At 39.3% G+C, this 14,292-nt stretch overlaps 1 long non-coding RNA gene across 1 annotated transcript; it reads right to left on the bottom strand.

The window, feature by feature from the left end:
- Positions 1-11,210: 11,210 nt before the first annotated feature.
- LOC144420830 (uncharacterized) lies at positions 11,211-12,693 on the bottom strand. The gene is made up of 3 exons (XR_013474749.1): positions 12,397-12,693; positions 11,797-11,898; positions 11,211-11,328 (listed from the first exon to the last, which is right to left on the bottom strand). It is a non-coding gene; the product is annotated as an uncharacterized LOC144420830 (long non-coding RNA).
- Between the last annotated feature and the right edge of the window lie 1,599 nt (positions 12,694-14,292).

Here is a 14,292-nt window from a genome sequence, read left to right as displayed (position 1 = left end):
GAATGAAACTTGTCGAGTTTCATTCTGAACAAGAAAGGGGCTCTGTCGCGGACTAAAGTGTCCGTGTTTATATATCTATTTTTATGTTTATAAACAGGTATGTTGACCCTTACCTTTGCTGATGTTCTTGTTATCTGTAAAATTGAAAATAACTTCGTAGCACACATAATTACCACTTTATTGGCTGAGTCCCGTAAGTTTAATTCTACTGATGATATAAGGTAAATTTCAAGCACAGCCGAATGTCCAAGCGATATACCGTCCTTTAAATATCAGATGTAAAATATCTGGATTCCTACACTAAAATAAATAATCTAACATAAATTAAACAATTACCTAACTATTTGATTCTTGGAAGAGAATAATAAAAAATTGAATATTTGCATTTCGATAATTCGTTTAAATTTTATTCGGAAGAAGTACACGAGGAAATAATTTCGAAAATATTTTCATCAAAACTAATGATTGATATCAGAAGTATAATGGTCAAACGACAAAACTAGAATTCCCTGGAATAATACCAATACGCAATTTAGTTATAAAACACTTCACCACCTGTTATTGTGAAATTCCGATAAAGTTAATACCATCAATTTCGTTTATTCCGTTCTTTCCTTTATTATCCGGCCTCATTATACGCTTGAAATTGGTTTCATTCTGACTTTCAATCGTAATATCTGTGATGGATTATCTTATGTTAGAATGGACCAACGATTGGAGCGTTGATAGTTTTTTTAGGTGCTAGCTAGTCTTCCAACCCAGAATAATATTTATAGTTATTGACGTCGATTGTTTCTATTATAAAGTGCGCCATATCACCTTCTATTGAAAAGAGCATGCTAGTCTTCTTGTTAATGATCACACGTTGTACAAGAGGTGGATTCAAAATACATGTTTGGTAATTGTTGTTTCATGTCAAAATCGCCATTCGTCGTCGAATTGACCAATCAATTCGAACTCATTCACGAATATCTGCATCGCAAACCTGACTTGGACAGTTTTTCGACCGATGATCAATTCAAAACTCAATTTAATTTAAACTAGTCATTTCACATTATTAGAAACTTCTTGTTAAGCCAATCCGTAGCGCTAATTTAAAGCAGTCAATTCACATTTTAAAATTGATTAAAAGGTATTGCCCGATTTTACATCGTGTTTCTGTTTTCTTTTGACTGTTTTCGGTGGACGGGCACGTACTTGTACGTTTTTTGTAGTGCTAACTAAAACCAGTCAATTCACATTATTGAAAGTGCCAAATTGTAGTGCTAACTAAAACCAGTCAATTCACATTATTTGTAGGCTTACCATACGCCCGCTTTAGGCGGGACAGTCTCGCTTTTCAGCGTTTTGTCTCGCCGTCCCGATAAGTCAGCCAAAAGTCCCGCTTTTCCAGCATAATACACAAACATGTTCTCGTTACTGTTGTTTCTGTTTAGCGCAGCGCTAGCCTGCTTACTGAAGGTGAATGCGTTCGTTTCCCGCTGATTCCCATTGATGGCAGACGTATCGCATGTAAAACCAATACTAATTAGTCTAAATTTGAATTATTTGTACCGGTATCGTTAATTCCTTCCTATTTTTCGAACTGAACCCGATATTTGGACAGTGAATATGCGCATGAAATTTCGATAACAATATGGTCAATAAAGACAGCCGGGACAGCTTTGAATGTAGGAATGTAGGCCTATGTAGTAAAATCGGAAAATGTGAAGCTACAAAATCACAGCTAAGGGGTCGTTGTCTTTTGAGGCGTCCCGATTTGAAGTCACAAAAAGATGGTATCCCTAATTATTGGAAACTTCTTGTTAAGCCAAATTGTAGCGCTTATTTAAACCAGTCATTCCACATTGTTACACTTTACTTGTTAAGCTAAATTGTAGCCCCAATTTAAACCAGTCACTACAGATTGTTAAACATTTTTTGTTAAGCGAAATCGTAGCGTTTATTTGAACCAGTCGTTTCACATTGTTGTAAACTTCTTGTTAAGCACAATTGTAGTGATAATTTGAACCAGTCATATCACATAGTTGTAAACTTGTTAATCCAAATTGTAGCGCTAATTTAAACCAGTTATTTCACACTGTTGCCAAAGTGTAGCGCTAATTTAAACCAGTCAATTCCCATTATCGGAAACTCGTTGAGCCAAATTGTAGTTAAGCCAAATTGTATTGCTCATTTGAACCAGTCATTTCACATTGTTGGAAACATCTTGTTAAATTAATGGACTAATTCATTACTTTTAGGCCAATTAACATTAATTTGAATCAGTCGTTTCAAATTCCAAACTTTTATATTAGCGCCAGTTATATAGTAACGGGTGTTTGTCCTTTATTGTGTGATAATAAGTGTTTGTACTGCCGACGCATCTGAAGCGTCGACTGATTACGATATGCCTCGCTGATTTCGTTTTCCTCGTATTATTTCTCTCGCGCAATAGCGCGTGTTATCGCGGATAATAAATTCATTCCTGTTTTGGATTTCATACAAGACGTTGCTTGTTTTTCTGTGTAAGGTCTTTGGCATTGTAAGATAATTACGACCAATTACTGGCGTGGTGGCAGCGAAGACGAATTCTACGCTGTATATCTCCTATACTAGGTTAACAATGGCAGCTGTTAAAGCACCAAAGCAGTGGCCTCTGAAGAAATGTGAGACAATCACTTCCTTCGAAACATGGAGACAAAATCTGCTATACACTTTAGCCCTGGACAATAACTTTACGCCTTTTCTTGCCCCTGACGTCCAATGGGAGAAACAAACCAAAGCTAACCCACTGAGAGGTCTGACCGATGATGGAGAGGCAGTAGCTGAAGACCGCAGAAAGTCGGCAATTCAAAAAAACGCCACTTTAGAGTTGATGCTCGGACAAATAGCAAATTATTGTCCGATTATGTCTCGCAACACCATCGTCAAGAATTCCACATCTTTGAACTGTATTTGGCAAGCGCTCCGCATGCATTTTGGGTTCCATACTACCGGCGCCCATCTCCTGGAGTTAGCCAATATCAAACTTGAAGATGGGGAAAGAGCAGAAGACCTTTACCAACGCCTAATGTCTTTTTTTGAAGACAACCTCGCTACCACAAATAGCTCAATTACTCATCACGGATATGTGCCAACGGAAGACGAAGACTTAACTCCTACCTTGGAAAATACAATCGTTTATTTCTGGTTGTCTTTGTTGCACCAGGATTTACCAATGCTCGTTAAGCAACGTTATGGAACTGAGCTGCGTTCTCGCACACTAGCTTCTATCAAACCTGAAATTTCAGGAGCGCTCGAGTCGCTATTAGACGAGCTGGCCTCCATGGAATATGCCAAAGTGTGTAGATCTCTTCACTCTCAAAAGTTGAATTCAAAGAAGGATAGTTCCAGCCGCCGCAACATTAACATACGTCAATCATGCCCTCTGTGCAAGGAAGGGGGTCGACCATTCAAGCATTACCTGAGCCGCTGCCCTTTCCTTCCTGACAACGATAAGCAATTCATGGCTAAAGCACGTATGATCAGTACGGATCACGATGACATGGATCCTTTGGTGGACATAAGTTCAGCATCTTCTGACTGTCCTGAGGTAAATTCTAACTCTAATCATTATATTTACCGCTCACGACGTGTTAACATATGCCATTGCCCTCACCTGGTCTTGTACTGTAAAGGAAAACCCATCCGTGTCGTGCTTGACACTGGTGCTGAGTGTAATATGATATCTCTATCCCTTGCTAGTCTTTTGGGCGCCAAAATATCAAAGTGCTCTCAAAAAGCTCTACAGGCTGACGGATCATCATTTTTAAATGTACTTGGCGAAACAGCTATTACCCTATCACTTGATGCTGTTTCTATGCCTTTTAAAGCACTGGTAGTTCAGCATTTAGATTCCGACATTTTGGCTGGCACCCCGTTTATGGTCGAGAACGATATCATTTTGCGACCTGCAAAGCATACCATCAGTATTCGCAACCTTCCTCCACTGCCATATGATGATAAACGTCTCAATAGTGAGGCTAGTCACCCGCCTCATATTATTAGACACTCCAGCAAGTCACGCGTCCTTTGGCCTGGCGAAACTATGACAGTTCCCTTACCAAATCATTTGCTTGATGTTGACGAGGTGGCTGTCGAGCCTCGCATCGATTGTCAGTCCGTTACCACTGAAAAATGGTTAACGCCTTGCATTGCTCCCCGCCATAACGATTACATCCTTATTCAAAATTCATCATGCGAACCTGCACGTATTGACAAGCATCAACAATTCGCCCAACTTTTACCTGTTATATCTCAACAATCCATTACCCAGTCTACCAACCATAATTCCTTCGTTCGACCATCCCCTCCGTTTGCAACCGACATAAAAGTCGATCCTGAACATATCCTGCCCTAAGACGTTGTCGCAAAATTTCAACACACCAAAAGTTTGATAGCGTGTTTAACCCGAGCCCTCCCGGTTACAATGGAGCTGTTGGTCCCTTCAAAGCTGTGGTTAATATGGGACCTACCCAGCCCCCTCAACGGAAAGGTAGAATACCTCAATATTCACGTGATAAATTAGTTGAGTTACAGCAAAAGTTTGATGAACTTGAGGCATTGGGTGTTTTCCAAAAACCAGAATGCGTTGGGGTCACCGTAGAATATTTAAACCCCTCCTTCTTAGTCAAGAAAGCCTCGGGGGGGTTATCGTCTAGTCACTGCATTCGCAGACGTTGGGAGATACTCAAAACCACAACCTTCTCTTTTACCTGATGTTGACTCTACTCTGCGCAAAATTGCATGTTGGAAATACATAGTCGTGTCGGATCTCACAAGTGCCTTCTATCAAATCCCACTTGAAAAGAAGTCTATGAAATATTGTGGTGTGGTAACACCATTTCGTGGTACCCGGGTATATACCAGATCTGCTATGGGAATGCCTGGATCTGAAACTGCATTGGAAGAGCTTATGTGCCGGGTTTTAGGTGACCTATTACAGGCTGGTATCGTAACTAAAATAGCAGACGATTTATACTGTGGGGGAAATACTCCTGAGGAATTGCTCCGTAACTGGAGTAGTGTGCTTTCTGCCTTATCAAAATGTGGTTCAAAATGTTTATCTGCTTCCAAAACTATTATAGCCCCCAAGTCAACCACCATCCTTGGTTGGATATGGTCAGAAGGCATAATTAAAGCATCCCCACATCGTATTGCCACATTATCCACATGCGACCCACCTAAAACTCTAGCAGCTATGCGGTCCTTTTTAGGAGCTTACCGTGTTCTTGCTAGAGTCATACCCAAATGTGCAAATTTTTTGTGTGACCTACAAAAAGTCACTGATAACCGTGCCTCCCAAGAAAGTATTTTGTGGAATGATGAGCTACGTCAAAGTTTTCACTCTGCTCAATCTCATTTATCTAGCAACAAGTCTATAACATTACCAAGACCCAGTGATTTATTGTGGCTAGTTACTGATGGTTCAGTTTCACATCCGGGTTTAGGAGCCACACTGTATATTACACGTGAGGGCGAGACACACCTTGCTGGTTTTTTTAGCGCTAAGCTTAAGTCTCGCTTCACTTCCTGGATTCCATGCGAAATCGAGGCCCTCAGTATTGCATCTGCTATCAAGCACTTTGCTCCCTATATCATCCAATCTGCAAATACTACACGGGTTCTAACAGACAGTGAGCCTTGCGTTCAGGCCTTTCAAAAGCTATGCCGAGGAGAGTTTTCAGCTAGCCCAAGACTCTCAACATTTTTATCAGTCACAAGTCAATATGAAGTCACCCTGGAGCACTTAGCGGGTTCTAAAAATCTCCCCTCAGATTTTGCTAGTCGTAATGCACCGGAGTGTTGTACTAATAACTGTCAAATTTGTGCTTTTATTGATGATATCAAGCAACAACCTGTCATGCGTGAGGTTTCTGTTCGCGACATTTTATCAGGCCACACTAAAATGCCGTTTACTTCTAGGTCTGCCTGGCTTACGATTCAAAAAGAATGTGCGGGTCCACGCTCACCTACAACAAGGCACCAGACCATCAAAAAAATTGACTAAGATCATTGACGTGAAACGTTACCTCATGCATGCCATTATTGCTAGTGATGGATTACTTGTTTATCATACATCTCGCCCTTTTTCCTCTCGCCAAGATCGTATTATTATTCCACGTCATTTCGTTGATGCTATTTTAACTGCTTTACATATTCAATTAGAGCACCCCTCCGCTCACCAATTGGCATCTGTATTTAATCGTTATTTTTTTGCTCTTGATTCTGATGCTATGATTAAACATGTTTCTAATGCCTGCCATCAATGTGCCTCCCTAAAAAAGTTTGTGTCCCGCCCCATACCACAAACTACCAGTGATAACTTACCATCCGTCGGATCAATGTTTGCTGCAGACGTTATTAAACAAAGAAAACAATTGATATTAGTCATACGAGAATGTGTTACCTCTTTCACACGAGCCTGCTTAATTGAAAATGAAAGAGAAGAGACTTTACGTAATGGTCTTGTGTGTTTAACTTTGGATATGACCCCTCTTGATGGCCCACCAGCATTAATACGCACAGACTCTGCTCCTGCCTTCGCTTCAATGGCAAAAAATAACAGACTAGCCAAGCATCGACTTACACTCGAACTTGGCCATTCGAAGAACATCAATAAAAATCCCATTGCTGAAAAAGCCGTACAAGAAGTGCAGGAAGAATTACTAAGACTTGCACCGGACAATCAGCCTGTTTCTCATGTCACATTATCAGTGGCCCTTGCTAATCTCAATTCACGACTACGCAAGAGGGGATTATCATCACGGGAAATGTGGACCCAAAGAGACCAATTCACTAATCAACAAATTCCTATGGAAGACAGACACATGATTGAAAAACAATATGCTAGTCGACTCCAGAACCATAAGCCCAGCCAAAAGTCAAAATGCCGTAACCCTATTCCTATATCTCCCATGATTCGTGTAGGTGATCTTGTATATTTATATGCTGACCGCAAAAAAACTAAAGCCCGGGACAGGTACTTGGTTGTGTCTGTCAATGGTGACTGGTGTAATATAAAAAAATTCATTGGTAATCAGCTTCGAGCCAATTCGTACAAAGTTCGAAAGTCTGATTGTTTTTTAGTTTCACCCACATTACCTTCCCCTTCCCAAGTTATACCAGATACCACAATCAATGACGAGAACTCTGAGGATTTCTATCCTCCGCTACTACCAAGCTCATTTGTAGATTTACTCCCCCAATTACCTACTGCGAATGTTCCCCCTCCTGGACCACCAGAATTATTTTTGCAAGATGGCCCAGCACCACAATCTCGCTACCCCCGTCGTGAGCATCGTAAGCCTTCATATTTGAGTGATTACATTTTAGAATAAGCCCGGTTTTGCATTTGTTTTGATTACAATTTCGTTTACTATGGCATTCGGTTTTTAAGTGACCTATACTTTCTCGTCATTTTACTAAGTTTTAGTAATGTTTTTCATAGTAATACCCATTATGGGAGCGAAGGAGAGAAGAAGGGATGCGCCAGTTATATAGTAACGGGTGTTTGTCCTTTATTGTGTGATAATAAGTGTTTGTACTGCCGACGCATCTGAAGCGTCGACTGATTACGATATGCCTCGCTGATTTCGTTTTCCTCGTATTATTTCTCTCGCGCAATAGCGCGTGTTATCGCGGATAATAAATTCATTCCTGTTTTGGATTTCATACAAGACGTTGCTTGTTTTTCTGTGTAAGGTCTTTGGCATTGTAAGATAATTACGACCAATTACTGGCGTAGTCCCAGTCATTTCACTTTACTAAAAAATCTTTTAATATTTTTGGTTGGCTCAATTTATTTGTAGTTCAAACCAGTATGCTTTTTGTAGGCCAATTTTGCCGGTCGGACCAATATATTTGCATTATCGAACCATGTCCATTTCATATTTTTGAACACGTTCTGTTTAGCCAAATGATGTTGCCTTGACAATTAAGCTGGATTAGTCGAATTAAATGATGCTTCGGCAAAAACTTGAAAGTAAGTAATGTTATTCTTCTTTGGATGATATCTAAAACTATGAAAACAGTGTTAGTTGATCAAGTGATTATCTATAAACAAGCAAACTTGCCACAAAATACCGGGAAATGTAAACAGGGGAAAAAACAGCAAAATTGTAATAAACAAAAATTGCCGTACATTATTTTGCACGAAACTGCGTGTAAATGTCTTGCATATGAACGGACGACATGGTTTTTATTACAAACAAAATAAACAGCGAAAAACAATGGATTTTGCCAATAAAGCAAATGAGTATGTAGAAAAGGGTTGATATCTAAATGTCTTACATATTATTGCACGACATTGAAATGTATAAAAATGTTTTTTGCCGTGAAGATAATTACCCACGAAAATAAAAGAAAAATTGTAAAAAAAAAAATAAAAAAATATAGTCTAGAAGTCAAATGAAAGAGCTCTGATTCCCGGACAAGGTGACTGAAAACCGTTATATCATTTATTCCTAATGCATTCATATCACCGTGAAAAAGTAGATTATCAAACCCAACTAGAAGTCACAAGAAAAGACAACAGTGCGAGTGATAACTATTTTTTACTCTTATCCCTATCTAGCCGTAACTAAAAAACCAACTATTCGGCCGCCCCAATCACCAATCTGAACACCCAGCGATAGAAAGTTTTTATCCCTAATTTAACTAAGTCTATTTTAACGCCGAACAGGTCTATTATTTCAATGAGCGAAGATTTCGAAGCGAAGGAGTGGGTTAGGCTATCTAGATCAGTGCTCTTCAACCTTCTTGTTATTGCGGAACCCCTTATATCATTTTTCGTTTTTTATGGAACCCCAACTACCAAAAATAAAACACGAAACACTCGTAACACGAAATATTCGTATTTCAAATATTTCTACTTCAACAACGAAACAGAAAGAAGGTAACAAGCGTGAAATTCAATGACTAGGTTGTTCTTGCATTTCCTTTGCAATCTACTTGAATCGTGGCTACACTCGCTCAAAGCAATTCTCATTAGGGATGGGCCGGGATTCGGACTCGGATTCGAGTCGAATCCAGGCATTTTTTGGACTCGGATTCGATTTCGAGTCCACGTCGTTTTTACCGAGTCTATAATCAATTCTGTTTTCACTAATTTACGCCTATTTTTGTACTTTACCCCTATAAATCTTACTATCTTCCTTAACTAGTTGAAATTCAAGGTTAGATATTTAACAATATCACTCGTGTGTATTATAAACACTCCTAATAAAAACGACGACAGATATCCAGATAATATAACGCAAGGTAAAAACAATTGATAGCTTATAACAATGATACGGCAGTCGCTTTCAAAATATCTATCCTCTGGAGCAATGGAAAGCATGGAGCGTTTCAGAACGTTTACATGAACTACTAAATTGCAAGCATTGTATTAACGACAAGTGGCATCTCTCTACCATTTGCACACGCGGCATAGTAAATTTAAGGTTAGAAATATCTGGAATTATGGGAAAGCATTGTAGTCAAAAGCTTTTTATTTTTTTATTTGACATGTAAGAATTTCTAAATAGCCGCCCAGAATTGACGCAAAGTGGTTGGCTGAAAATCCAGTTCACAGCCAAGGGGCACATTGACCCACGTTTACGTTTGTATTATGGCAGCCAAAAAAAAAAAGAAAAATATATTTTTAAATTGATTCAACAGCTATCAGCAGAACCATTAGGCAAAAAATATGAGCTACGTCGTATGTTTGTTAGCGCGCGATGCTGTAGTATGGTCAAAAACGTGTTTTTCCACTCTTACATTGTGACGTCACGGACTCCGAGGACTCGAGTCCTTGACCTATTACTCGGATTGTCGAATCTCTGTAATACCGGACTCGTCCCATCCCAAATTCTCATACACATGTCTACACTCTTTAAAAACTTCTTTTTTGTTATTAATAGTTGTTAAAGCAGAAAATGCTGATTTACAAAATAGGTACTGGGAAGTTGACACAGAAGTTTTAATGCTTGTTTTGCAATGGCTGCCCTTTGCAATACCCTCTTTGTAAAAAGAAATCCAAAAATATTCCATACCATGTTTTTTGAAGGTTTTCTCCGAATTAATATCATTACGGATATCTAAGAGTCCTTCTTGCTGTTGCGCATTTGGAAATTTATCAAAAAACGGAAAAGAAGAATAATCATTTTTTTACTTGCCCAGCAGTCAATTTTTCCTTTACGCGGAACCCTATTAACTCACGGAACCCCTGTTGAAGAGCACCGATCTAGATCGAAGCGCGGGCGTTTTCTCTCCCTGTATTATAAACACCAACTCAAATATTGCAGTCTTGAGTCTGTTTATAAGTGCCGGACTAAACTGGTTATAAAAAGCCCAAAGCTGAACGGCCTAATTTCAGCATACCTAAGGCAACAACTACAGGGCAATGTAGAGGACTTTTCTTTGTTGCCAGCTAGCCTAATCGTTACACGTTTAAAAATTCAGCGATTCGAATGCAAATTATATTATATGTGCACTCCAATGCCAAGTCAACAACTACGATTCACACCTAGTCTGTCTATCTTACCAGTAGCATAGTGCTACCGGGCTTGGCAACATCGACTCGGGATTCAATAAAACTAATCCCGCGTCATTATTAAATGAACCAAGACTTTGCCTCTCAAAGCACAATAATGGCTGAAGTTAACCAAATAAATCATAATACACTAATCTAAATCTACGGTTCAACGCTTTATAATTCGGATCTAATTAATGTACCTTCCGATGTCTTTCGTCTGCTTCTGTCTCTCGATTTGAGAGCACACAGCCAGTACTATGGTCTAACATGCAAGAGGAAAAGCTTAAAGTCTTACCCAAACACAGTGAATACAAAAAGCTGCACTTCAGTATCAAGTTAATAATGAATGCTCCATACGGGTGATCCACTTAATTCAGCAGACTTAAAGCATATTCCTCATAGTGAAAAAATCTGAGGCTGGATAATCGCACAATCAGCGATTTATACTGTAATGCACCCTGTTCATAAAGAGCAGATTATCAATAGAAAAAAATCCTTTAATTCTCAAATTATATTCCCTGCTGGACTGGGATGTTTGTTCCCTATTCAACAATCTAAATGACCTAAACACCTAGCTAGATTCGTCTGTCGAACCCTATCTAGCTATTACTGGCTGACTAACTAATAAATAGACAGACGGATTCTAGTACCGTACAAGTGAGAAATCCTCTAGCGAAGCATAGAGTCCTATCTTCAGTCATCGCCCGGTGGCCCTGACTCTACACATCAAGTACGAACGGTTCGCACAACTAACTACGGTAAACTAAACTTTCAGTAGGTTTCATGTTGGCCTGAAAAAACAAAACATGGAAAAACATTAGTACTTTATTCGGAAATGTAAAAAAAATTGAGTAGGGAATCTCGCCGTGAATTATTTTATATAAAAAAAGTCTAGTGAATATGCAGCGGGGTCCTGCTCATGCTTTGAATAGAAAAAGCGAGCAATGTCATTAGGCACTATAGTCAAAGAGTTATTTCATTTGTCACTTCAACATCTCATAAAATTATTCCCATTTTGAGAACTTCATGTCGCTTTAAATGAACGATTATTTCACGCAGTTTTCCATAAATACTTATTGTTGTACACTCACCTTAGTCGGTTGATATTGTCGCCAGTCTTCCAATCGCATATTAGGAAATTCGTTATTTGTAAATCAAAATAAAATAATTTAAGATTTGTAAAATATTCATTCATCTCGGCTATTTAGCAATTTATTTGACGAAACAGAAAGCGTGAGTGGCTATTACGCAACAATTACCTTTCAAAGTTGAAGTAGTTGACGACATCATCTTCATAAACTTGAGTCAGCTCAAGATACAATTAAGTCGTAAGACGGCGAGTTCTGTATTTTCACGAGTGTCTGTGAAACATATAAAAGATTGTTACAATTATCAAGTCCATGCATCTGAAAGAAACACCAGGCTTACTAATAGCATACCCGACATGGACTGGTAATCAAACGAGAGACCGCGGTACGCCATATGAAATTTATCCTATCATGTAATGCAACTCCACAATACCTTTTTTTTAAATTCATCCGAGAGTAAAATCAATAATACGGCCTTTATCATAATTCAAACTGCATATATAGCACGTTAATGAGCATTTCATACCAGGAGTTTTAAATGCATAGACCTGATGGAAAGCTATCATCGACATGCACCCGCCTAACCCCCTTATAGAAACACGGTACAAATTCAGCAATACCACAAGACGTAATTACTAGTACTTGCGAAATTCAAACAGTTCAGGCAGAGTGATCAGTAGTGAGATGGATTGAATTTCTAATGATTAGCGAGCCTGCGATTGGGTAGTAAACTTATCACAGTATATGAGAAATTGATAATAGTCTACTAACCTGGATTCCTTCGCGTCTTTGAGCAGCACGAATAGGATCCTTGCATTTACATTAAAAGAGCCAACTTTTTCGAATACTGATATGGTACACGCAATGCTGGAAGCGCGCGTTCTATTTGTAGCTTACCCACCGACTGACCGAGAAAAACTCATGAAAACTTGATTAGCTGTGTTCAAGTGCACCTGTTTAATCGTTGTTTCAGTCAAATATATAACATAAATATAACCTGAATACCATGCTACAAACTCCCTCCCTGACGAAAGCAGAGAGCAGGGATGCGTGCGTTGTTGCGAAATCGGATTTTGATGACGTGTTCATCCACACACATATGTGTGTGTTCTCCGACCTTTGATCTCAGGAAATTTCTTTTATTCTTTAACAGTACATTATTACGTTTGTTCTTTTGTGGGTGTTCTGACGCGCGTTACATGTACAACTCACGAACTGGTTCACATTTAAAAAACGATTAGTCCGTTCATGCTATTCAACCACTTGGCAACCAAAAGTACCGGCAGTTCATTTTAGTCAACTCTTCCGCAGCGTTTTGATGTCGTATTTTCGATTGAACTAACTCTCCCAGTGACAAAATGACCGGTACGTCACTCGATATAAACCTACATTTTTGAAATATAACCACTACTAATGAGCTAAAAACCTGACTTAGTGAAAAAATGTCTGATCGGCTCCAAGTTGTTGCTTCATTAGGTTATTGCTCATTGCCACTGCTACAGTTATGAGCAAGGACGTAGATGACAGGGAAAACATTCATTTATGGCTAACAAAAACTTTAAGCTTCATCGGAGAGCTGTACATTCGGAAAATGATTTTAAAATTTACAGAAAGCGCAGTTGAAATTCATACCATTCATACATACGAAATCGGGCGAGCCCCTTCGAACTTTTCTCACAATGGAATAAATATAAAAGTTCATTCAATCCTATTGCGAATCCCGTCGGAATTTAACGCTGCGGTTTCACGAATAAGCGATCTCGCCAAGTCCTGAAACCCTCAAAAGATTCCGTGTGCTGCCACTCGTCTAATGACTCAACCAAAAAACTTCATCTCCCAGCAGAAGCGTAGGCATTTAAACAGATAAATTATGAACAACAAAAACGACCCACCTAGACGGCGGCCAGACCAGAAGAGGAAAACACGTACTAAAACGTGGCAACGTCGACAAGATTGAACGGAGACAACAAAAAACAGTCAAATCTAACATATTGGAAACTATATCACACGACAGAATTAAAATACAAAGAGCAAAACAACGATAAAAGCCTATTCCATTCCCGTCTACTTTTCTATCTATCGCTCATTTCAATACGAATGTTCCGGAATCGCTACAATGCAACACAAACCTGCTTCTACGCACATGCTGGCAGACTAAATGTGTTAATTACCCAAAACAATTGTCTAGGACCCAGGTTCAGGGTGGTCCAAGATTGGCAGCTCCGCGGGCCACAAAATTACTTTTGCATTGCTCGCGGGCCACAATTGTGCCAAGAACTTCGCTAGTTGCCTAAGCAAGCCATAACACTGTAGTCAATTCAGTGACATTGGTGATGCAACAATATGTCAAAAGATTTTTCGGTTAATTTTATGACGAAACAACACAAAATGTGATTTTTTGATTCCGCTCCAAATGCGACGCGGGCCACAGATAATGAAGTGGCGGGCCACATGTGGCCGCGGGCCTGGGTTTAGACCACCCTGACCTAGGTGATCTTATTTTTCAATCACCAAGCATATATGCGCCAATGCTTGTGTTATAGGAATTTGATTTTCCCGTAGCGTTGAACTGCAATCCAATTTTTTCCCTCCATGCCAACATCAGCGAATAAGCGATCTTCTGATGTAAACTGAAACCCATTCCCCCTTTCCACATAAACACCACAA

This window comes from Styela clava, chromosome 1, assembly GCF_964204865.1.
Source record: "Styela clava chromosome 1, kaStyClav1.hap1.2, whole genome shotgun sequence".
NCBI lineage: Eukaryota > Metazoa > Chordata > Ascidiacea > Stolidobranchia > Styelidae > Styela > Styela clava.
Note: the sequence above shows the minus strand (reverse complement) of the source record. Positions and strands in the feature narration are given on the sequence as shown.